The sequence below is a fragment of the Mytilus californianus genome, unplaced genomic scaffold (assembly GCF_021869535.1).
Source record: "Mytilus californianus isolate M0D057914Y unplaced genomic scaffold, xbMytCali1.0.p SCAF_4, whole genome shotgun sequence".
In the NCBI taxonomy this organism is placed as follows: domain Eukaryota; kingdom Metazoa; phylum Mollusca; class Bivalvia; order Mytilida; family Mytilidae; genus Mytilus; species Mytilus californianus.
This window is the reverse complement of record NW_026262690.1, coordinates 100,084,122-100,111,392: the sequence shown is the minus strand read 5'-3', so window position 1 is coordinate 100,111,392 and position 27,271 is coordinate 100,084,122. Positions and strand designations below refer to the sequence as shown.

At 33.3% G+C, this 27,271-nt stretch overlaps 2 long non-coding RNA genes across 2 annotated transcripts in view; both read left to right on the top strand.

The window, feature by feature from the left end:
• The window catches only part of LOC127699026 (uncharacterized), a 29,926-nt gene extending 26,389 nt beyond the window's left edge, over positions 1-3,537 (top strand). The window contains exon 3 of the long non-coding RNA XR_007981017.1: positions 3,088-3,537. This is a non-coding gene — a long non-coding RNA (uncharacterized LOC127699026). The remainder of the gene's footprint in view (positions 1-3,087) is intronic.
• Positions 3,538-13,056: 9,519 nt separating this feature from the next.
• On the top strand, positions 13,057-22,317 carry LOC127699017 (uncharacterized). Its single transcript, XR_007981005.1, has 4 exons — positions 13,057-13,291; positions 17,055-17,289; positions 17,768-17,962; positions 21,349-22,317. It is a non-coding gene; the product is annotated as an uncharacterized LOC127699017 (long non-coding RNA).
• Positions 22,318-27,271: the final 4,954 nt, after the last annotated feature.

Here is a 27,271-nt window from a genome sequence, read left to right as displayed (position 1 = left end):
ACAAATCGGACACCCCGTTGTTGGGTTGCTGCACCCGATTTAGTAATTTTAAGGAAATTCTGCAGTTTTTGGTTCTTGAATCTTGAATATTATTATAGATAGAGATAAACTGAAAACAGCAATAATGTTCAGCAAAGTAAGATCTACAAATAAGTCAAAATGACCTAAATTGTCAGTTGACCCCTTAAGGAGTTATTGCCCTTTATAGTCAATTTTAAACCATTTTTCAAAAATTTTAGTAATCTTTTAAAAAAATCTTTTCCTCTGAAACTACTTTGACAAATTTAACCAAACTTGGCATTTCTCATCTTAAGGGTATGTAGTTTTAAAAATGTGTCCAATGACCCTGTCCACAAACCAAGATGGCCGACATGGCTAAAAATAGTATATAGGGGTAAAATGCAATTTTTGGCTAATATCTCTGAATTCAAAGCATTTAGAGCAAATCTCATTCATTAAAATATGTTCATTAAGTCAAGATTTAACTGCCCTGAAATTTTCAGACAAATCAGGCAACCTGTTGTTGGGTTCCTGCCCCTGAATTGGTAATTTTAAGAAATTTTGCAGTTTTTGGTTATTATCTTCAATATTATCTTAGATAAAAATAAACTGTAAACAGCAATTATGTATAGCAAAGTAAGTAGATAAAAGAAGATGTGGTATGAGTGCCAAAAAAAAAAAAGTAAGATCTACAAATAAGTCAACTTGACTAAAACGGTCAATAAGGAGTTATTGCTTTTTATAGTAAATTTTAAACAATTTTCATCAATTATGTAAATTTTTGTAATTTTTATACGATTCCAAAAAATTTTTGTGGTCATATATTGGTATGACATTGGCGTCGTCATCGTCGTCCGGCATCGGCGTCGTCGTCCGAAGACACATTAGTTTTCGCACTCTAACTTAAGTTAAGTGAATGGATCTCTATGAAATTTTACCATAAGGTTCAATACCACAAAAGGAAGGTTGGGATTGATTTTGGGGGTTAATTTTTTCTCATTTCAGATTTCAGAAATTAAAAAGAATTATTCTTCAAATATTATTTTTTTTTCAAATTTCAAATACCCCGGTATTGAAAAATTTCAAGAAGTAATCTTTAATTGCACAGTATTGCGCATTAGATTTGTAAAATCTTTGACCACATTTATTTATTTGTTATGCCAAATCTGACCATGTATTTAGATTTTTAATTTTGGGTCCAGTTTTCAAATTGGTCTACATTAAGGTCCAAAGGGTCCAAAATTAAACTTAGTTTGATTTTAACCAGAATTGAATATATGGGGTTCTTTGATATGCTGAATCTAAACATGTATTTAGATTTTTGATTTTGGGCCCAGTTTTCAAGTTTGTCCAAATTGGGGTCCAAAATTAAACTTTGTTTGATTTTAACAAAAATTGAATATATGGGGTTCTTTGATATGCTGAATCTAACCATGTATTTAGATTTTTTATTTGTGGGCCCCACTATCAAATTGGTTTATATTGAGGTCAAAAGGGTCCAAAATTAAACTTTGTTTGATTTCTTCAAAAATTGAATTATTGGGGTTCTTTGATATGCCAAATCTAACCGTATACTTAGATTTTTAATTTTGGGTCCTGTTTGTTAAATTGGTCTACATTAAGGTCCAAAAGGGTCCAAAATTAAACTTAGTTTGATTTTAACAAAAATTGAATTCTTGGGGTTCTTTGATATGCTGAATCTAAACATGTATTTAGATTTTTGATTTTGGGCCCAGTTTTCAAGTTGGTCCAAATTGGGGTCCAATAATTTAAAATTAAACTTTGTTTGATTTCAACAAAAATTGAATATATGGGGTTCTTTGATATGCTGAATCTAACCATGTATTTAGATTTTTTATTTGTGGGCCCCGCTATCAAATTGGTTCATATTGCGGTCAAAAGGGTCCAAAATTAAACTTTGTTTTATTTCATCAAAAATTGAATCATTGGGGTTCTTTGATATGCCAAATCTAACCGTGTACTTAGATTTTTAATTTTGGGTCCTGTTTGTTAAATTGGTCTACATTAAGGTCCAAAAGGGTCCAAAATTAAACTTAGTTTGATTTTAACAAAAATTGAATTCTTGGGGTTCTTTGATATGCTGAATCTAAACATGTGTTTATATTTTTGATTATGGGCCCAGTTTTCAAGTTGGTCCAAGTTGGGGTCCAAAATTAAACTTTGTTTGATTTCAACAAAAATTGAATATATGGGGTTCTTTGATATGCTAAATCTAACCATGTATTTTGATTTTTGGGCCCCGTTATCAAATTTGTCCACATTGAGGTCAAAAGGGTCCAAAATTAAACTTTGTTTGATTTCATAAAAAAATGAATTCTTTGGATTCATTGATATGCTGAATCTAACCATGTATTTAGATTTTTTATATTGGACCATACTAGGTAAATTAAAAAAATTTAAGTTCTTAGACCACATTCATTCTGTGTCAGAAACCTATGCTGTGTCAAATATTTAATCACAATCCAAATTCAGAGCTGTATCAAACTTGAATGTTGTGTCCATACTTGCCCCAACTGTTCAGGGTTCGACCTCTGTGGTCATATCAAGCTGCGCCCAGCGAGCATTTTATTTACAAAATATTTTCCTTTGAAACTTCTGAGCCAAGTTCATTATAGATAGAGAAAATCGAAACAGCAAGAATGTTCAGTAAAGTAAGACTGACAAACACATCATCATCACCAAAACATAATTTTGTCATGAATTCTATTCTCATCTATTATGTATGTCCTTTGTTTAGTATGAACATAGACCAAGGTGAGCGACACAGGCTCTTTAGAGCCTCTAGTTTTGTACTTATATCAGGCCATTAGTTTTCTTGTTTGAATTATTTTACTATGGTAATTTTGGAGCCTTTTATCTATGACCATGTTGTGTGACTTAAAGTAGTTAATTTCTGTGCCATTTGGTCTCTTGTTGAGATTTGTCTCATTGGCAATCATTCCACATCTTTTTTATTATCATTTACCAATTATTCAAAATTGATTAAACTAAACTTTACATATGAATGGCTGATTAAACTTAAACATGCATACTTTAGGGATAATAAATCTTATTTTTACTTTTCAGTATGTTGAGAGAAGTTCAGAACAAGCAATTTGGTTGAAGAGGAGTTGTCAACATGTCATCTTTGAACAAGGTCAATTGTATTAGAAGTGAATCCTTAACAGAAATGAGACAATAATCAAATAATTCAAAGACTACATGGATGTTATCTGGACTAGCATTTGTATGACCTAAATGTGGTACTTTTCATATGAACACTTACAAGGCAGATAATAGTCTGTGACAAACATTTGTATGCAATTAAAGACTTGAAGAACTTGTATGGTATTCTTCAGATTTCAGTAGAATTTGTTTAAAACGGTACATTCTTGGTATGAATTGAAGAATTTTTGCTCATTTAAATGAATTATGAAAATGTTTATATGTTTAGAATAAACAAAAACAACATAAAAGATAGACAAATTTTTATTTTCTTTCTTGAAACTTATAACAGAATAAATTGTCATATGCTAATTCTTGATAGATGTGCTGCCATAAATTTATCAAGTCTATTTTTAGCCTGAAAGTGCAACTCAATGCACGGGTTATACACACAGGAAACAACATTTATCTCTCAACCATATAAAAAATAAGGATATATGGAAGGGTTGCCAATGAGAATAACTATCCTTGAATGCCAATGATATCTTATAAACTATATAAGATATCTCATTAACTATATAAGATATCTAATAAACTATATAAGATATCTTATAAACTATATAAGATATCTTATAAACTATATAAAATATCTTATAAACTATATAAGATATCTTTAATATAAACTATATAAGATATCTCATTAACTATATAAGATATCTCATATAATTTTATAAGATATCTCACATATTATATAAGATATCTTATATAGTTTATAAGATATCTCATATAGTTTTTAAGATATCTCATAAAATTTATAAAATATCTTTTAAACTATATGAGATATCTTATAAAATTCAGAAGATATCTTATAAAGTATGTAATATATCTTATATACTTTATGATATATAAGATATCTCATTTGATATATAAGATATTGTATAAAAATAAAATTATAAGCTATCTTATATATTAAATAAGATATCTTATACATTAAATAAGATATCATATGTTAGATATCTTATATATTATATAACATATCTTATGTATTATATGAGATATCTTGAAATTCGAATAAATAGTAAAATGACTTTCCACCTAAGAACAAGTCATTGTTAAATAGATATAAGAATATGTGGTATGAGTGCCAATGAGGCAACTCTCAATCCAAGTCATAATTTGAAAAAGTAATGATTAAAGACTAAAATTGAGAATGGAAATGGGGAATGTGTCAAAGAGACAACAACACGACCATAGAGCAGACAACAGCTGAAGGCCCCTTATGGGTCTTGAATGCAGCTAGATACTCCCGCACCCTAATGCGTCCTTCAGCTGGCCCCTAAACATATATACTAGTTCAGTGATAATGGACATCATACTAAACTAATTATACACAAGAAACTACAATTGAAAATCATACAAGAGTAACAAAGGCCAGAGGCTCCTGACTTGGGACAGGCACAAAATTGTGGCGGGGTTAAACATGTTTTTTTGAGATCTCAACTCTCCCCTTATACCTCTAGCCAATGTAGAAAAAAAAATCGCACAAAAATACGCACAGTGAAACTCAGTTTAAGAGTTGTCTGAGTTCGATGTCAGAATATGAAACAAAAGAAAATAAACAAAATGACAATAATACATAAATAACAACAGACTACTAGCAGTTACTGACATGCCAGCTCCAGACCTCAACTTTTTACATTTTCATATCTTTCTGGTTTTACTTTATAGTTGAGTTGCTATCACACTGTGTTTACCGGAATGCCACATGTTCTTCAATCCTTAAGAAAACCATCAAGAATTTCAAAACTAGATATATTTTACAGAGAAGTTATTTCACTTCTTAACACAGGCAACTTGGAATCAAGGTTTTTGATATTATTTCACTTCTTACCACAGGCAACTTGGAATCAAGGTTTTTGTTATTATTTCAGTTGTAACATTAAAAATTATTTTCAGTGACTGACATGAAAAACATGACAACGTTATGTATCAGTTAGCATTGGATACTTGTGTATACGTATGACGAAGTTAAGCCGCGCTCTGTGTTTGGGGTTCACAGATACTATACCTCCCTTTTAGGTATAGGAACGTCCCCCATCATACGTATCAAGTATCCATTCTTACTGGTACGTTAAACTGAGAGTGAGGTGGCTCAGTTTGACTGATGTGCGATGGCTCAGTCAAAATATTTTTTGCTATTCCTGGCACAAACTGAGAGAGAGGTGGCTCAGTCTGCATGTGAAGCTCTGTAACATGCTTTTAAGGGGAAAACTGAGAGCGAGGTGGCTCAGTCTGCATGTGAAGCTCTGTAACATGCTTTTAATGTATTTTATATCCAAATTTTGATTGGGGATATTTTATTGTTTTTACTGGAACAAACTGAGAGTGAGGTGGCTCAGCCTGCATGTGAAGCTCTGTAACATGCTTTTAAGGGGAAAAAAGTATTTTATTTGTTTTTATCCAAATTTTAATTGGGGATATTTTACTGTTTTTATCCAAATTTTAATTGAGGATATTTTATTGTTTTTACTGGAACAAACTGAGAGTGAGGTGGCTCAGTCTGCATGTGAAGCTCTGTAACATGCTTTTAAGGGGAAAAAGTATTTTATTTGTTTTTATCCAAATTTTAATTGGGGATATTTTACTGTTTTTATCCAAATTTTAATTGGGGATATTTTATCGTTTTTACTGGAACAAACTGAGAGTGAGGTGGCTCAGTCTGCATGTGAAGCTCTGTAACATGCTTTTAAGGGGAAAAAAGTATTTTATTTGTTTTTATCCATTTTTTAATTGGGGATATTTTATTGTTTTTACTGGAACAAACTGAGAGTGAGGTGGCTCAGTCTGCATGTGAAGCTCTGTAACATGCTTTTAAGGGGAAAACGTATTTACATGTAATTTGTTTTTATCCAAATTTTAATTGGGGATATTTTACTGTTTTTATCCAAATTTTAATTGGGGATATTTTACTGTTTTTATCCAAATTTTAATTGGGGATATTTTATTGTTTTTACTGGAACAAACTGAGAGTGAGGTGGCTCAGTCTGCATGTGAAGCTCTGTAACATGCTTTTAAGGGGAAAAAAGTATTTTATTTGTTTTTATCCAAAGTTTAATTGGGGATATTTTACTGTTTTTATCCAAATTTTAATTGGGGATATTTTACTGTTTTTACTGGAACAAACTGAGAGTGAGGTGGCTCAGTCTGCATGTGAAGCTCTGTAACATGCTTTTAAGGGGAAAAAAAGTATTTGATTTGTTTTTACTCAAATTTAATTGGGGATATTTTACTGTTTTTATCCAAATTTTAATTGGGGATATTTTATTGTTTTTACTGGAACAAACTGAGAGTGAGGTGGCTCAGTCTGCATGTGAAGCTCTGTAACATGCTTTTAAGGGGAAAAAAGTATTTTATTTGTTTTTATCCAAAGTTTAATTGGGGATATTTTACTGTTTTTATCCAAATTTTAATTGGGGATATTTTACTGTTTTTACTGGAACAAACTGAGAGTGAGGTGGCTCAGTCTGCATGTGAAGCTCTGTAACATGCTTTTAAGGGGAAAAAAGTATTTGATTTGTTTTTACTCAAATTTAATTGGGGATATTTTACTGTTTTTATCCAAATTTTAATTGGGGATATTTTATTGTTTTTACTGGAACAAACTGAGAGTGAGGTGGCTCAGTCTGCATGTGAAGCTCTGTAACATGCTTTTAAGGGGAAAAAAGTATTTTATTTGTTTTTATCCAAATTTTAATTGGGAATATTTTACTGTTTTTATCCAAATTTTAATTGGGGATATTTTTCTGCATTTATCTTAATTTTAATTAGGGATATTTTACTGTTTTTATCTAAATTTTAACTGGAGCTATTTTACTGTTTTTATCCTTAATTTATAAGTTGAGGCAGGTCATTTTATGATTGTTTGGGAAATGAGGGACTTTTTACATTATTTTATCCATTTGGGTGTGGGGGACAAGGGGAATATTTTACTTTTTAAGATCAAAATTTTAATTTATACAAGAGACCTTTTTTTTTAATCTTTTTTTAGTTAAATGTTGAGCCCCCAAGTCAAATCAAAGACTTAAAAACTGGTACTCCAAAAGGAAAAGATAGGTGACCTACTGTGGGCATTTGTCTTGGTGAACTAGCACCTTAAAGTCCAGCTAACCCACAGGCCGGCTGGCTAGTACAAGCAGACAGGTATTTTTTATACCATTTGGCATTTTTAAACTTTGGCATTTTTCATTTGGCTTTTTGTTTTATGTGTTTTTGAACTATTTGGATTTATACCATTTGGCAATTTTCATTTATGTTTTTTTCATTTTTTTCAACATGTTTTGTAATCAACACACCAAAAACACTTCAAAATTAAGAGTGGGATATATACTTTTTGGCCTCCATAATGTTTATCAATCAAAACAGCATCTATTTTCAAATTTACATTACACAATTTGGCTTTCTGTAACGTTGGATGTTAATCTTTTGTACGAATGCTATGATGACCATTATGTGTAGAAAATAAGACTACATTTCTAAAAGTGGCTCAGGTTCATATATTTATGTTTGATATCAATCAGTTCTAAATTTCCTTCACATTTCTAAAATTTTAAGATTTTCCATATCTGGTACATCTTATAATATCGTATTCATCTACTAACCCAATTTTCTCATAGGGACTTAACACGAAGCAGAAGGGGTATTAGGTGGTAGGTGGTTAAGGGTGTTATGATAGGGTGAAAGGGTGAGAAAGGGAGGGAGAAAAATAGAATGATGGAGAGGGTGAGGGTATATGATTGTGATTGGAATATAGAGAGGGAGTTAATCTGTGAGAGAATGTGATTTCATAGTAAGGGCAGGGTTTACTGGTCTGGAAGTATAGTTTCTGTTTTGTCTCATGTAGTTTCTGTTTTCTACATCAATCTGTTAAGTTTAAATATTGAGAAATTGCTGTAGTCTAAAAGTTCACAGGTTAACAGCCTTTCTTGTTACTGTTTATGTGCTGCTTATATATAAATATTGTAGCACTTCTCAGTAGCTAGATAGAGTTGTGGCTTTTCATCAAATTAAGCAGCAGCTTCTGTACAGTTCATGTTGGAATGATACCAAGTGCTGTGTTTTTCTTCCAAGTTGAGAACATTTTTGATCTTCATGAACTAGTAATTACACATGATGAAGCTTTTTATGGCCCCGCAACAAATATGGCCTCGCAACAAAGCTGTCGGGGCCATATAGTTTTAGCCTTGTCTGTCATTCCATCATTCCGTCAATCCATCTTTCCATCATTCTGTCATTCCGCAACAAACCATTATACGGGCTTTTTTTCTAAATGCCTTCAGATATTAGGCTGATTTTTGGTATGTGAGTTCACCATGATGAGTTTTAGATGAAGTTTTAGTTTCGTTCTGGTCCGCTAATTTTTGCCAAAATTACAGGCTTTGGACTTCGATAAATTGTTGAAAATCACAGTTATACAGACTTTTTTTTTTCTAAAGGCCTTCAGATATTGGGCTGATTGTTGGTTATGTGAGTTAACCATAATGAGTTACAGATCAAGTTTGAGTTTTGTCCTGCTCTACTATTTTTGCCGAAATTACGGGCTTTGGACTTCGATAAATTGTTGAAAATCACAGTTATACAGGTTTTTTTCTAAACGCCTTCAGATATTGGGCTGATTTCTGGTATGTGAGTTAACCATGATGATTTACAGATCAAGTTTATGTTTAGTTCCGCTTTGCTAATTTTCCCCAAAATTACAGGCTTTGAACTTTGATAAATGGTCGAAAATCACAGTTAAATGGAGTTTTTTAAAGCCTGAAGATTTTGAGCAGAATTTTGATATGTGAGACTACCATCATGTTTGTGTTCACATGTGTTGTTGAAATTGCAGATTTTTCAACTTTTTGAGACAGGGCCATTCGTGTCGATTCGACACATCTAGTCTTTTTTTGCAACATGTTTTTTTTATCAACACAACCAAAACACTTCAAAATTAAATATACACTTTTGACATTCATAATGATTATCAACTATTTTCAAATTTACATTAAATAATTAAATAACTTTAGTATAAGTAAATAGAAATGTATGAAATTTGAACACAAGGTTTATAACCACACAAAAAAGGTTGGGGTTGATTTAAGGGGTTGTGGTCCTAACAGTTTAGGGATTTAAGGAGGCAAAAAGGGGCCCAAAAAAAACATTTTTCTAGTTTCCAGACAATAACTTGTGGAACATTGTATGGATCTCTCTGAAATTATACCACGATTTTCCATTCCTCAAAAGGATGGTTAGGATTGGCTTTTGAGGGTTATAGCTTAAACCAATTAGGAATTAGGGGCAAAAAAGGGGGAAAACAATGATTTCCTGTTTGATGGACTATTACTTATTTAAGTACATGAATGTTACGTTTGAATTACATCCCTTACACTACTTTTAAATCATGTATAACGAAATGTATTGTCTTGAGGTGATTTGCTGCCAATTTGTTTTTAGAAAAAAGTAAAATCACAAAAATACTAAACTCTGAGAAAAATTCAAAACGGAAAGTCCCTAATCAAATGGCAAAATCAAAAGCTCAAACACATGAAATGAATGGATAACAACTATCATATTCTGACTTGGTATAGGCACTTTCTTATGTAGAAAATGGTGGATTGAGCCTGCTTTTATAACTAGCTAAACCTCTCACTTGTATGACAGTCACATCAAATTCCATTATATTGACAACGATGTGTGAACAAATCAAACAGACATAACAGGTGAAAATGTCAAAAATACAGCCATCAAAAGAGAACTAACTGTTTAAAAAAAGAATTTTAGGATGTATTTAAATGGGTAATTATGGTTGCAAATTCTATTTGGAATTTAAAATTTTAAATTTTAGATTACAGAAATTATAGAAATTAAAAAGACATTTTCTTTAAATATAATTGATTTTTGCCAAAAAAAAAAGGGGAGGTGTCAATAAACAACAGCATAATAGCGTATTGCACAAGAGCGAAAAAAAATGAGGGGTCAATACGCAACAGAAAGCTTAAGGGTGTATTTTTTTGGGTAGGGGGGTCAATTCGCAACAGCATAGTGTATTGCATATAAGCCAAAACAATTAATATAAATTGAAACATATAACCAATTCTAAGTTCCTTGACTACAGTTATTCTCTGTCAGAATCCTATTATGTGTCAAATATTTAATTACAATCCATATTCAGACCCAAGCGCGAATATTGTGTCCATTTTTGCCCCAACTGTTCATGGTAGGACCTCCGCGGTCGTATCTAGCTGCGCTCGGCGAAGCAATTTATTATCTTTGAAATGTTTTGTAGGAATTCTGCTTCACAGAAATACAAAACAAGTCGGTCATTAGGGATGACCAATAAGTACCCATAAGTGAGACTATAAAACATAACAAGGTTGAGAAAAATAAAATTTGGTACATTATAAACCTATAATAATGTAAGCTCTGTACAATTTTTTACCAACGAACAAATAAAAGGCGTATACAATTCATGTAAACAATTTAAGACATGCAAATAAAATAAAATGCATATCAATATGAAAGCATTATTAAGTCAGTGAAACAAGATGTCACAGTGCTCATGATAGCAACACTGAAAAAAGCACAGTTAAATTGAGCGCAGAGCCGGAATATAAAAGTAAAAACAAAGCAAAGGAGAAAAATATAAAGTACCGATGATAAAAGTATGTATGCAGTACCAGTGAAGATCCAGAAATTTTGATAAAGGGGGTGGTAGTGGCCAAGAGGGGTCCCACTCCAGTCATGCTTCACTGATCCCTAAATAACTTAGTCAAACGAATTTTCCTACAAAGGGACCGGGACCCCTGTCCCCCACTTAATACGCCTCTGAGTACAAGTCATATTTTATGCCCATTATAGAATGACACGATTTCCCCGCTATAAATAACATTATCTTTAGTTTAGAATAAACTGTTTTCACAAGGTTCAGTTACAATTCATATTACATATAGATTTTTCTTTTAAATAATCATAACAGATATAAGTTTTAAGAATGTTCTAATTTACGAAAACAGGTTTGGTATTTGAATGTTAAATAAAACTGTTATTATAATAGTTTCCCAAAATAAAACCCTCCTCATTCAAAATATCTCTGACAATTGGCCATCGAACGGAGCAACTAGAGTACTTCTGTTGGGTCTCACTAATTAGCGACAAGAAGCGTCAAGAAGCGACAAGAAGCGTCAAGAAGCGACAAGAAGAATAAATTTAGCGACAAGAAGCGACAAGAAGACTATTTAGCGACAAGAAAACTTAAAAAAAAATATTATTAGAATAAATATATTAAAAAAAATATGCATTGACAGCAATAAAGAGATTTTCATTTTTTTTTATTATATTGATAGATGAAGAAATTAATGAGTCAAGATAACATTTGAAGGTTTGCCTGTGATCTGAACAATTTCTTTCAAAGAATTAATATTGATGACAGCTTGCATATATCATCAGCAATATTTTGTTTGTTTAATAGGATAGGTACCTATGTATTCTGCTATTGCTTTCTTCATGGTTTCAAGAGAATGGCCAGGCATTTTTTTCGAACCAGCTGATTATTTTCTTGTAAGAATTACTTCTTTTCATAGAAGCATAATGACGCTTAAGGATGAACAAATTAGAATCATGGTTGGAGTAAAGGACGTGCGTCCCTTATTGTATTGCTACAATAACATTCAATTAACACCTATAACTTTATACACGCGTCAGACTATACAACTACACGCGCCAGAATGATACAATAATTGTAAATAGTGAGCAACTGTTGAACACACAACATTGTCTTTAATTACCTTTAATCTTAAATCAACTTTAAACTATGCATAAACATCATACATATCGTTTGATAAGTCAATACCCATATAAAATATTCACGTTTTAGTAACATTATCTTTTCTGGACACTGATTCACGTCTAATATGCATTTTGCATGCAGTCAGTTTATTATATTTTAGACAAAGAGAGTGTTAAAAAATTTACAAAATAAATATATTATTGATCTAAAACACAAGAACATGTAAAAATTAATATCATTCTATGACAGGGAAATTTCTATATTTATCAATATCTATCAATATATTTAGAAAAAAAATGAAAATCACTTTACTTTCCGTATATTAAAATAAAAATGTCAATGCATATTTTTTTAATATATTTATTTTAATAATATTTTTATTAAGTTTTCTTGTCGCTAAATAGTCTTCTTGTCGCTTCTTGTCGCTAAATTTATTCTTCTTGTCGCTTCTTGACGCTTCTTGTCGCTAATTAGTGAGACCGCTTCTGTTTATTTAAAAACAAAACCAACCGGAAGTTAGGTTGTTGTCGTGACTTTTCTACCAAACTCATCCAAAGTGCAATATTGTTGTGTGATTTTACTTTATTCACGTGCTTTAGATAGATGACAACACAAATTACTATCAAGATAGATAAACAGAAGCTAAATTTTATTTACAATTTAAGTATCCAAATATTGTATGCTTTGTCATTACATAATTCAACCGACTAGATCTACAACAACCTATTCTCGGGAACCAGGTTCTGTAACCAACATCCTACAGACACTTGGCTGGCCAACACTAGCAACACGCAGACAAGGAGCCAGGCTTATACTCCTATATAAGATCCTGCATTGAGAAGCATCAGTCATTATCCCAGATTACATCAGGAGACCAACTGTAACAACCAGACAATACCACAGGCACAGAGACAGGTTTTCCAGAGTCAGCACTTCAACGGATGCCTATAAATACAGTTTCATCCCCAGAACAAATTTTTGACTGTAAACCAATTACCTGAAAGTGCCATCCAAGCCCCCACAACAGACGCCTTCCGGGTCTGTGTGTGGCAGTTCCTGGCGTAACTATTGAAACCTGATTTTAACCCTGTACAGTTGTTGCAAACTCACATAATTTTATTTGATTTTGTTCCTGTAAATACACAAGTTTTTGTTTATTTTTAACTTGGCGTGTACTGGTTGACACACCCGCACAGTATATCTGTGTTATGGAAATTTCAACTGCAGATTAACCACAAAATATAGAAGAAGAAGTACAATAAACACTAGACAACAGGAATGACAGGATATATCTTCTGGGGGGTAAATGGTTAAAAGTAGATATAAACAGATTAACTTACTAATGTTCTATTATATACTGGTAAAGTACTTGGGTATCAGGTTGTTCTGGCCCAAAATCAATCTGGCCCCAAAACAATCTGGTTAATTTCACTATGACCAATATTTACGACGGAAGCTTGATCAAATGTCGACAGCCCATTTATGGTATTCAACAGCTCATTGGTCAGAGTTCTAGTCAAATCAGTATCCGGTCAAATCGGCACCCGGTATAGTCAAATCAGCACCTAGTCAAATTGGCACCTAGTTAAATGGCACCTGATGTAGTCTTTAGGCATACATGATAAATATATTTAACCCGCAAAAATTTTGTCGTCGTCTGCGTTGTCCGATGACACATTTGTTTTCCGGACAATAACTTTAGTTTACATGAATGGATCTCTTTGAAATTTAATAAAAAGGTTCAATACCACAAAAGAAAGGTTGGGATTGATTTTGGGGTTGATGGTCCCACCGGTTAAGTAAAAATAGGCCCAAAAAGGCCCCAAAACAAGCATTTTTCTACTTTCAGGATAATAACTTGTGTATAAGTATTTCAATTGCTCTGAAATTGTACCATTATGTTTAATACCACAAGTAAAAGGTTTGGATTCATTTTGCGGTCTATGGTGTCAACAGTTAAGAATTAAGGGCCCAAAAGGGGCCAAAAACAAGCATTTTTGTAGTTTCTGGACAATAACTTGTGTGTAAGTGTATAGATCTCTCTTATATTGTACCACAAAGTTCCATATCACAAAAGGAAGACTTAGATTGAGTTTGGGCATTATTGTCCCATTCATGCAAGAATTAGGGGCCATAAAAGGGCCAAAAACAAGCATTTTTCTAGTTTCCAGACAATAACTTGTTGTAGTTTACAGTCAATAACTTGTGTTTAAGTGTATAAATCTCTCTGAAATTATACCACAAGTTTCCATACTACAAAGGGATAGTTATTGGGGGTTATGGCTTAAATCATTTAGCAATTAGGGGCCAAAAAAAAAGGGGGAAAAACACGTGTTTTTCTGGTTAAAGGACAATTTAGACAATTTAAAAGCTGTGTTAGGGAGGTAATCCAATTCAAATTTAAAGAATACTGTTATATATATGTTTGATTACCTCCCTTACACTGTTTGAAAATTATATATTAAGAAATGATGATTGTCTTGAGATGATAAGCTGTAATTTTTTTTTTAGAAGTAATACTATTCATTTATATTAATTTTAACCATGACTATATCATTTTATATTTTTATATTTAATGATGTATTTATTAAATGAGTAGTTATTGTTAAAAACTCCATAAGAAATTTGAATTGAGATTATTATTGGAATACGGGAAAAGAGAAGATGAAAAAAAGGGGGGGGGGGGGGGGGTACAATTTTTCTCATTTCAGAATTCTTTAAATATTTTTTTTTAGGGGATTAATATTCAACAGCATAGTGTATTACTCAAAAGCAAATAAATTTTTTAAGTTCATTAGACTACCAGAAACCTATGCTGTGTCAACTATTTAATCACAATCCAAATTCAGAGCTGTATCAAGCTTGAATGTTGTGTCCATACTTGTCCCAACTGTTCAGGGTTCGACCTCTGCAGTCGTATAAAGCTGCACCCTGCGGAACATCTGGTTACTTTATGTTTACATTAATATTTGAAGATTTGAACAAATCAAAGGGGAAACCAGGCATTATCTTGCATAATATGAAAAAGAAGATGTGGTACGATTACCAATGAGAAACGAGGCACAAGAGACCAAATGACACAGAAATTAACAGCTACGGGTCACCTTATGACCTTTAACAATGAGCAAAGCCCATACATATAAGTTCTTTCAGTAATTTAACATGGCCTAAATACCTTTGCTTACCATGATAAAAAGTTGAATAATGGAGATAAAGGGTATAATATATCAATGAGACAGCAACTTAATGACACAAAAAGTAAGAAGACATTTAAATATCAACACCAAAGCATCAAAGTCCATTTGGATTGTATCTAAAAACCACAGGGTTAAGATTTTAAATACCTGGTTAAACTGTTGTATAACATTTCAAATACTGTTAATACAGAAATTATTGTATGGTTTTTATATTGTGAATGACATGGTTTTTTTTACTGACCCTGGTTATCCATGAGGGTCTTGCATGGTCGTATATGAGAATAATGTATCTGGGTGGGTATCACCAGGTGTATATGTATACACAATATATTGTGAGATGAAGCATAGCCAGACAACTGCCAGGGGCGTAGCTAGGTATCCAATAAACTGTAGGCACAAATTGCGGCAGGGGGTCTGGGGCCCCATAAGGCCCCTGGTAAGGGGTTCTGGGGGCGTAGCCCTCCGACGGAAAACGGTTTTCAGCATTTAAGTTGCAAAATTTTGTGTACAAAAAAACATAAAAAAACGTCATTTTATCATGATAATATACATGAAAACAATGTCGAAAAAATAAACATAATTCTACAATTACATCTGACTGATGAATTAACCGGCAGTACAATTGGAAATATAAAAAAAAACAATATTTCCAATATGCATTGCCCAGCGTGGATCAGCGTAGCCCTTTATTAAGCAGCACAACCTGTTTCTGATTGAGTATAATTGATACATACGTACATATTGACGATCCTTCATTAAAAAAAAAAAATAGGCACGTAAACACTGAGACTACTACATAATAATACTAACTTTTGGAATACGGCGCATCGACCATTCATATTTTGATTCTTAAACCTTCACCCTCCCCCGGCCACACAAACACATACACACACACAGTCAATACGTCACGCAGAAGTTCTGTTCTGTTCATACTACCGGTGTCTAACAAAATTCAAGAAATTCATATTTTCTTATATCCTGTACTGTAAAATCCCTACCTGCTTAGGAATTTGAATCATTATCGTCATTACATGTAGATCTGAGAGTACTCGAAGTTACTGAAAGCTAGTTGATTGATTGATTGATTGATTGATTGATAGACAGACGTCCAGTGGCAAATAATTCATGCATGTTCAGGACTAAAACAGATAGAGGTTGTCCAGGATGAAGGTCTGGAAATTTGGAAATGCCATGCATTGGAAAATGAGGGTTTATTAAATAGGAACAGAAATTTGCCTTTCAGTAGACAACCTACTAACCCCTCAAAGAGTTGTTTCAAGTGTGCAGAGAGCGTGACATTCTTTCTCTCTTCACTAGGCATCAGATTGAACTTGGGCCAGCAACAACTAATTAAAAGAAATCATTTATTTAAGTTGAGGTTCATTCAAGTATTTGTTGATTGAAGTGAATTATCTGAACCAAAGTTCTAGTTTATAGTTTCTATATTAGGTGGAATATAATGACATACAGTTCAAATACGCCACTGATTCAATAAGGATGATAGACTAGTGTACGCATGACATTCGATAATTAAAGAGTTTTGACGAATTCACATGCATCTACAGATAACATTGTTTATTACTTTTTTTAATAAAAAAATTATTTGTGAAAAAATAATGTGTAGGCACGTGCCTAAAGTGCCTAACGGCAGCTACGCCCCTGACTGCAGTTAATAACGTTTATTATATGCATTAAATTATAATTACTTTTTCATGTGATAGAAAAACTTTATAAAGTCATAAAGTAAAGATTATGTGAAATTATCAAATTGGTTTTTTCAGGAAAGTAACTAAAGTTAACTTTAAGTGCAGTATATCTGTGGACATTTTTTGTTCTGATAGTAATATTTTCTTTCTCTTTCACAATAGATGGATGGTAACTGAATCAATACAAATAGCCTCATTGAATTTGAAAAAGCTGCAAATGATATCAGTAACAAAAGATTGTTAGTGTGCAGTGTGCAGACAGTGGTTAAACAGAAGTTAACATTCTATCAGTTTTGGGATTTTACAATCAGCTAGAGGAAATAATAGGAGAAAAAGGGACCTGTGTGGTAAAAACTTCCTAAAAGTCGTCCTTTATGTGTTCAACTTTTTCTTTTGGGTAAGTGTATTATATATATGTTTATAGTTATAGAAAAGGCAACTTAAAAAGATGTTACAATTTAAATGATTTATTGATTATTGGTTGCTTAGAATCATCCATTGGCAAATATTATATATGCATGTTCAGAACTAACTATATAAAGTATAGAATTTGTAAATGTATAATATAAGACATAAGAGAAGATATAGATACATGTTAATTGAATAATCTCCCTTTGTTCTTTGTTCAAATTAGATGAAATTCTTCATTCATTGTTTACTGTATTCTGTTGCTAGTAAGATTTTATAACCATGCTTACAGGATAAAAGATCCTAATATAAAATTATTTCTAATTTTTCAGCTAACATTGCTAACTTCAAATTACAAAAATATTCCGTTTCCTAACTTTTCTTTATCATGTTCTGTCAATTAATTAAATGTTCTTTAAAATTCAATAGTATTTTTATGCATGATAAATTCTATATTTCTTTTCCAGCTGACAGCCCGGTTAGCTTTCCTAGCATTAGGGTTATATATCAAGTTCCAGAAGCATACCTATATCAATCTGCCAGGGAACAGTACTTTCCCTTTGGCAACATACTTGCTACTAGGAACAGGAGCCTTTATTATCTTGTCAGGAATCATTAGTTGTACTGGGACATGTATAGAAAATAGATGTTTTATGGTTATGGTGAGTTATTTCCCTTTGAACACATTGTCTACTAAGAATGTATACCAAAATTAAGTTTTTTAACTTTTCACAAGCAAAGCCAACAATAAATTGAAAAAAATAATGTTTATCCAATTCTTGAACCAATAAAATTGAGAATTAATGGAAATGGGGAATGTGTCAAAGAGACAACAACCCGACCATAGAGCAGACAACAGCCGAAGGCCACCAATGGGTCTTCAATGCAGCAAGAAACTCCCGCACCCGGAGGCGTCCTTCAGCTGGCCCCTAAACAAATATGTATACTAGTTCAGTGATAATGGACGTCATACTAAACTCCAAATTATACACAAGAAACTAAAATTAAAAATGATACAAGACTAACAAAGGCCAATGGCTCCTGACTTGGGACAGGCGCAATGCATGTTTATATCATAAACTTAGTCTTCTGTGCACAATTTTATCATTTTTTACGCAAAGATATCGTTTTTAAATTGTCAATTTTTTTTCTCTCTGTCTGTTATGATCTAACAAATATGGTAGCTCATTAATTGCCGTGTTTTGAAGCCGAAGTTTACCGATTGTTACTTTATAGTAAACTATCAACAAAAAAGGATGCAATCTATTGGCGATTTTATCATAAACATGCTGCTAATAAATGCCTCTTTAATAAGCTAGGTGCATTTTTCTATATTTTTTTTATCTTAGGAAATTACTATTGAAACATTGTTTATCTGTTATCTTGAAATTATCGTTTGAAAAGGATGTTTTTTTATAGAGATGACTTAAGCCAGTCAGAAATTCAGACTAGAGGTCACATGTCTGGCATTTCATTCTCCTGTCTCATATTCTAAAATGTTATGGATAATTAAAACATTGTTGTGATGTCATTCTATTGTTTTACCCGTTCTTTATTTCAGTGATTGGACTATCATTAACCTGTAAGAAACCATTATGTTACCTTTAGCTGTCCAATATTTTTAAGAATAGACCTCCTCTTTCTTAAAAATATTGGACAGCTAAAGGGTAGCATTACTGATTCTTACAGATAAATGATAGTTCAATCACTGAAATAAAAAAAAACTATTAATTACCCCAATTGTTTTCATCATGTAAACAAAAATAAAACCAAAGATCAAATGACAATTAAAATAACATTTTATTAAAGTCACCTTCCAATACAATAATTTTGTCACTCATCAAATGGTTTCTTGAGAAAAAAATCACTTTCAAATTGATTTTTGTCTCGCTTGACGGAGTCAAAAAGCGAGACATAGGTATGCTGTTTCCGGCGTCGGCGGCGACGGTGGCATCAACAATGTATTAGTTTGTGATTATGTCTAGTTTATAGTCTAGTTAGTGGTAAGTCAAAGATATTTGGTATGCAGTTGTATTGGTATTGGCACATCTCATTACCATGGAGATTATTTGGCCTCACCCCCTCAGTCATGGTCTATTGACTTTGAAACTTTGCTTAGTTTTCATGTATTAGTTTGTGATTAGGTCATTTTATGGGGAACCACTAGTGGTAAGTTAATGATTATTGGTATGCAGTTGTATAAGCATTGGCATATCTCATTTCCATAGAGATTATTTGGCCCCGCCCCCTCAGTCATGGTCTAATAACTTTGAAATTTTTGCTTAGTTTTCATGTATTAGTTTGTGATTAGGTCAGTTTATGGGGAACCACTAGTGATAAGTAAATGATAATTGGTATGCAGTTGTATAAGCATTGGCATATCTCATTTCCATGGAAATTATTTGGCCCCGCCCCCTCAGTCATGGTCTATTGACTTTGAAACTTTTGCTTAGTTTTCATGTATTAGTTTGTGATTAGGTCGGTTTATGGAGAACCACTAGCGATAGGTCAATGATAATTAGTATGCAGTTGTATTAGCATTGGCACATCTCATTACCAGGAAAATTATTTGACTCCCGCCCCCTCAGTTATGGTTTATTGACTTTGAAATTTTGCTTTATTTAAATGTATTAACTTGTGTTTGAAATTTTGCTATATTTAAATGTATGAGCTTGTGTTTAGGTATGTTTAAAGGGAACTACTTATGATAAGTCAATGGTATTTAGTATGCAGTTGTATTAGCATTGGTACATCTCATTTCCATGGAGATTGTTTAGCCATGTACCTTCAGTCATGGTTCATTGACTTTGAGTATTTGCAAAACGTACATGTTAAATAAAGTGTTTCTATTTTAATTTCAACATTTGCATTATCGAAATTACAAAAAAGCGAGACATATCTCTGTGATAACAGCTAGTTTATTAACACTACCAATACTTATATCACAGCCATTTTTCTCATGTTTTTGGATTGTCTCTTTTAGCACTAATTCAATAAGTTGATTATGCTCGTTGTAAGTCTTGTTTTTATTGCTTTTATGAATTTATTTTTCCAAAAGATTTATCCTCGTCTGTCTTTAGGTTATCAAAATTGACCTCTGGTGATGCCCTTCCTAACATCATTTTCAACTGCAACTAAAATGAAAAAAGCAATAAAGTAATGCTTCTAAAATTTGATAGATCATGCCACAATACAAGGGTCATGAACAACCGAAACCTTATCCTGTGTACAAAGTGCGAATTAGAACTTCCTTCATGAACCAGGGGACTATGAAAGTTTTTATAATTTTCAGGTTTCAACGTGTAAAACAATTTAAGATATAAGCCTCTAACAGTCCATTCTGTAAAATATTTTACAGAATGGATTGTTATTGGCTTATATCCCTTAGAGAGAAAAATATCATGTGACATCAAACATTATCCATTGATTTATGGCAAACCTTAAATATCTAAATATTATAAAATATATCTAAATAAAGGCAACAGTAGTATACCGCTGTTCGAAACTCATAAATCGATAGAGATAAAAACAAATCCGGGTTACAAACTAAAACTGAGGGAAACGCATCAAATATAAGAGGAGAACAATGACACAACAAAAACACAACATTAAAATGTAACACACACAGAAACGAACTATAATATATCAATGGCCATTTTCCTGACTTGGTACAGGACATTTTAAGAAAAAAATGGTGGGTTGAACCTGGTTTTTTGGCATGCCAAACCTCCCGCTTTTATGGCAACGTCAAACACAACACCAAAACGACAACATCACATGACAGGACCACAAAACAAATAAATGGGAGAACATATAGGACAAAGAAACACACGAATAATAGCTAACAAAAGGTACTAGGCTTAAAATTCAATACGTCAGACGTGCGTCTCGTCCACACAAGACCAACCAGTGACGCTCAGATGAAAAAAGTTTGAAAGCCAAAACAAGTACAAAGCCAGAAATTATGGAATCATTGTTCAAAAGTACCTTTATGGTAGTAGTAGAATCTTTTTTTAAATATATTTCAATCTAATTTATGTACATACAGGTTGGAAGAGACTGATGAACTATACATATCTGGGATACAGAATCAATGAAACATCGTCAGTACTGAAAGGTCAACATCAAAGAGGGGTCTGTGCTGTAGACTTCTCAGGTATTTATTGTTTGTTCATTTTCAATCTTAATTCAAAAAATGTATGCAGATTGAAACATGACAGGATATTTTTGGTGGTTAACCTTGTAATGATTTTGACTGGAACAAAAGAATGGATGTCAGGAAAATCAGGAAAATAAGATTATAAGTACAGCTAGTATGGGAATAAAACCTGGAATTTTATCACCAGATCTGGTTGGACTTGGATATTTGTTGATTTGTTACTGCCTGAAAATTATCTACTACAGTGATACTTAATTTATTGCCACCTTTTGGAACATGTAAAATACTATCGACAAGTCAGGATGGCAGTATATCAAAGTAGAAATTTATATAAAAACTGCACACATTTGAGAAAAGTTGACTCAAGGATTATTCTGTAAATTCGTATTGGCATGCGTAGGCACCGGACACATCCATCTAGAACACCAATACCAATATTTAATATTCAAATAGTTCCAGTGTAATGCTGTGTGTTATTCAAGAAATAGAGTTAATTAATTGTCTATGCAATTTTATACCCTTAAAGGACACTTGCTGTGACAAAACTCCTGCAACTTTTATTGTATTGTACTTTCAATATTCGCATTGCGCACTCGCATGCAAAATCGATTGTTATATATAGTAATCCAGCGTACATCCAAACGTGTAGAGGTGATTTTAACTTATAAACTACTATAAATAATAAAAACGAATGGCAATACAACTATATCAAAGTAAGAAGATATATATTCCTTGATAATTATCAGATGTAGGCTTATCAGACTTTTCTTCCCCGATCTTCCTGATTCGCAGCGGGAGCTTTGCGTGTATATAGCCTTTGATTTTCATACAGTGTGAACAATGTATTTCTTCCACTGATGTCTTCCTATTTTTCTTACGCATTCCCAATATTTATATGTGTTGCGCCTTAAAGAGGAAATCATATTCATTTGGATATGGTTCAGTATAACAGGAACATATATATTGATATACTGTTCCCAGGGTATAAGTTTACGGAGCTGTACGTCAAACTGAATTAAATTGTCTAGTCAGTTATGACATACAATTATCCATGACTTGAGTTTGAGCAGGTAGATGTTTCTTTGAGTTTATATCCTAAAAGGATTCACCACACGCACTGTTTAGGTTTTATTAGTCTATAGATTATTGAAAACACAAAAGGGGTCTGAAAGAGGGGAGGGGGTTGGGGGGGGGGGAAATTGTTTGATCCTTAATTTCTGGAAAAAATAACTTAATTTATACAGGGAAGTGAAAAAAAATAGTTTGTTTCCCTTGAAAATTATGATAAAATGAATAAAACATTTAGTTTTAAAATAAATCGTGTTCCTGTCAATATTTGATATTGAAGAAAATAGTTTTTATTCTAAATTGATTTGCATTAATATAACTGAGAAAATCACTGCATTTTGTGCTTAATCTATTGGGTTCTTAGGCTTAAGAATTGCGTTAATTAAACATGAAACTGGTTTTGCCAACTACTGGTATCAATTTTTTAATAATATGTAATGGATTTCCACTATAGAAAATTGTAGAAATGTATATAAATTTAGAATTATATGCCCAAAATACAGCCTCGAAAATTTTCAATTTCAAGTTTTCATCCAAATCTACAATGCTGACTTTCTATCTGAAATGTTTTAATGTTCTGATATCATATTTATGTGTCTAGGCTGGTGTCAAGTTTTATTGATCATTTGTGAAATCCAGAAAAAAGTAGATTAACATTGAGAAAAATGTATTCATGGTCCTGGTTCTGGTGTGTTTAAAGTTATTCAAATGTGAGGTGCTTAATTTACATAAAAAGATAAAGATGATGTGTCCAGCTGTGTCTGCCTGTAGCCAGCAGATTAAATAAGTTTTATATAGATATTACATTGTGTCCACTTGTGTCCGCCTGTAGTCACTAGTTTTTATATGTTTTATATAGAAATAGCACTGTGTCCTGCTGTGTCTGCCTGTAGCCAGCAGATTCTATAAGTTTTATATAGATATTACGTTGTGTCCACTTGTGTCCGCCTGTAGGCCCCTGTGTCTGTAATTTTTATATAGAAATATCACTGTGTCCAGCTGTGTCCGCCTGTAGCCAGCACATTCTATGTTTTATATAGAAATTACGTTGTGTCCACTTGTGTCCGCCTGTATCCCCAGTTTTTATAATTTTTATAAAGGAATAGCACTGTGTCCAGCTGTGTCCGCCTGTTGACACAAGATTCTATAAGTTTTGTATAGAAATTACGTTATGGGTCAACTTGTGTCCGCCTGTTTCCCCAGTTTTTATAATTTTTATAAAGGAATTGCACTGTGTCCAGCTGTGTCCGCCTGTAGCCAGCATATTATATAAGTTTTATATAGAAATTACGTTGTGTTCACTTGTGTCCGTCTGTTGCCTCCTGTTTCTTAAAGTTTTATATAGAAATAGCACTGTGTCCAGCTGTGTCCGCCTGTAGCAAGCAGATTCTATACGTTTTCTATAGAAATTACATTGTGTCTACTCGTGTCCGCCTGTATCCCCCTATATCTTAAAGTTTTGAATAGGAAATAGCACTGTGTCGAGCTGTGTCCGCCTGAAGCCAGCAGATTCTATAGTTTTATATAGAAATTACGTTGTGTCCACTTGTGTCCGTCTGTAGCCCCCTGTTTCCTAAAGTTTTATATAGAAATAGCACTGTGTCCAGCTGTGTCCGCCTGTAGCCAGCAGATTCTATAAGTTTCATATGGAAATTACGTTGTGTCCACTTGTGTCTTCCTGTAGCCCCCTGTTTCTGTAATTTTTATATAGAAATAGCACTGTGTCCAGCTGTGTCCGACTGTAGCCGGCAGATTCTATACGTTTATACAGAAATAACGTTGTGTCCACTTGTGTCCGCCTGTATCCCCTATTTCATAAAGTTTTATATAGAAATAGCAATGTGTCCAGCTGTGTCCGCCTGTAGCCAGCAGATGCTATAAGTTTTATATAGAAACTACGTTGTGTCCACTTGTGTCCGCCTGTAGGCCCCTGTTTCTGTAATTTTTATATAGAAATATCACTGTGTCCAGCTGTGTTCGCCTGTAGCCAGCACATTCTATGTTTTATATAGAAATTACGTTGTGTCCACTTGTGTCCGCCTGTATCCCCAGTTTTTATAATTTTTATAAAGGAATAGCACTGTGTCCAGCTGTGTCCGCCTGTAGCCAGCACATTCTATGTTTTATATAGATATTACGTTGTGTCCACTTGTGTCCGCCTATCTCCCCCTATATCTTTAAGTTTTATATAGAAATTACGTTGTGTCCATTTGTGTCCGCCTGTAGGCCCCTGTTTCTGTAATTTTTATTAAGGAATAGCACTATGTCAAGCTGCGTCCGCCTGTAGCCAGCAGATTCTATAAGTTTTATATAGAAATTACGTTGTGTCCACTTGTGTCCGCCTGTATCCCCAGTTTTTATAATTTTTATAAAGGAATAGCACTGTGTCCAGCTGTGTCCGCCTGTAGCCAGCAGATTCTATAAGTTTTATATAAAAATTACGTTGTGTCCACTTGTGTCCGCCTGTATCCCCATTTTTTATAATTTTTATAAAGGAATTGCACTGTGTTCAGCTGTGTCCGCCTGTAGCTAGCAGATTCTATAAGTTTTATATAGATATTACGTTGTGTCCACTTGTGTCCGCCTGTATTCTCCTGTATCTTAAAGTTTTAAATAGGAAATTGCACTGTGTCCAGCTGTGTCCGCCTGTAGCCCGCAGATTCCATAGTTTTATATAGAAATTACGTTGTGTCCACTTGTGTCCGTCTGTATCCCCCTGTTTCCTAAAGTTTTATATAGAAATAGCACTGTGTCCGCTTGTAGCCAGCAAATTCTATAAGTTTTATATAGAAATTACGTTGTGTCCACTTGTGTCCGCCTGTAGCCCCCTGTATCTGTAATTTTTATATAGAAGTAGCACTGTGTCCAGCTGTGTCCACCTGTGTCCACCTGTAGCCAGCAGATTCTATAAGTTTTATATAGAAATTACGTTGTGTCTACTTGTGTCCGCCTGTAGCTCCCTGTTTCTGTAATTTTTATATAGAAATAGCACTGTGTCCAGCTGTGTCAGCCTGTAGCCAGCACATTCTATGTTTTATATAGAAATTACGTTGTGTCCACTTGTGTCCGCCTGTATCCCCAGTTTTTATAATTTTTATAAAGGAATAGCACTGTGTCCAGCTGTGTTAGCCTGTAGCCACCAGATTATATAAGTTTTATATAGAAATTACGTTGTGTCCACTTGTGTCCGCCTGTATCCCCAATTTTTATAATTTTTATAAAGGAATTGCACTGTGTCCAGCTGTGTCCGCCTGTAGCCAGCACATTCTATGTTTTATATAGATATTACGTTGTGTCCACTTGTGTCCGCCTATCTCCCCCTATATCTTTAAGTTTTATATAGAAATTACGTTGTGTCCATTTGTGTCCGCCTGTAGGCCCCTGTTTCTGTAATTTTTATATAGAAATATCACTTTGTACAGCTGTGTCCGCCTGTAGCCATCACATTCTATGTTTTATATAGAAATTTCGTTGTGTCCACTTGTGTCCGCCTGTATCCCCCTATTTCATAAAGTTTTATATAGAAATATAACTGTGTCCAGCTGTGTCCGCCTGTAGCCAGCAGATTCTATAAGTTTTATATAAAAATTACGTTGTGTCTACTTGTGTCCGCCTGTATCCCCATTTTTTATAATTTTTATATAGGAATTGCACTGTGTCCAGCTGTGTCCGCCTGTAGCCAGCAGATTCTATAAGTTTTATATAGATATTACGTTGTGTCCACTTGTGTCCGCCTATCTCCCCCTATATCTTTAAGTTTTATATAGAAATAGCACTGTGTCCAGCTGTGTCCGCCTGAAGCCAGCAGATTCTATAAGTTTTGTATAGATATTATGTTGTGTCCACTTGTGTCCGTCTGTAGTCACTAGTTTATATATATTTTATATAGAAATAACGTTGTGTCCAGCTGTGTCCGCCTGAATCCTAAGTTTTATATAAGAAATAGCACTGGGTAACTGTATCCACTATTATTGCTTGTTTATATATAGATATAACGCTGTTTATATTTGTACTCTTTTTGGTGAAGCCATACATACGTGTCCATGTATCCCCGGACACAAAGCCATACATACGTGTCCATGTATCCCCGGACACAAATTGCATGCTAACTATATTTTGCACCGAAAATAGGACATATCTACAAAACATATATCAAGTTTGAATTTTGGTGGCGTCACTTTAACCGTTCTAGAGTTATGCCCCTTTACAAATGGAAAAATTCCTGAAATATTTGTTTCTGTTCTCTCACTTTAGTTTGCCTCAACCAAATGTTATGAAACTTAAAGACAATGCTTATTACCACAAAACACAGATCAAGATTGAATTTTTGTAGCGTCACTTTTACCGTTCAAGAGTTATGCCCCTTTACAAATGAAAAAAATGCTGAATTTTTCATTTCCATTCTCTCACTTTAGTTTGTCTCAAGCAAATGTTATGAAACACACAATGCTTATTACCACACAACACAGATCAAGTTTGAATTTTGGTGGCGTCACTTTAACCGTTCTAGAGTTATGCCCCTTTTAAAATGGAAAAATTCCTGAAATATTTGTTTCTGTTCTCTCACTTTAGTTTGCCTCAACCAAATGTTATGAAACTTATAGACAATGCTTATTACCACAAAACACAGATCAAGATTGAATTTTGGTAGCGTCACTTTTACCGTTCAAGAGTTATGCCCCTTTACAAATGGAAAAATTGCTGAATTTTTCATTTCCATTCTCTCACTTTAGTTTGTCTCAAC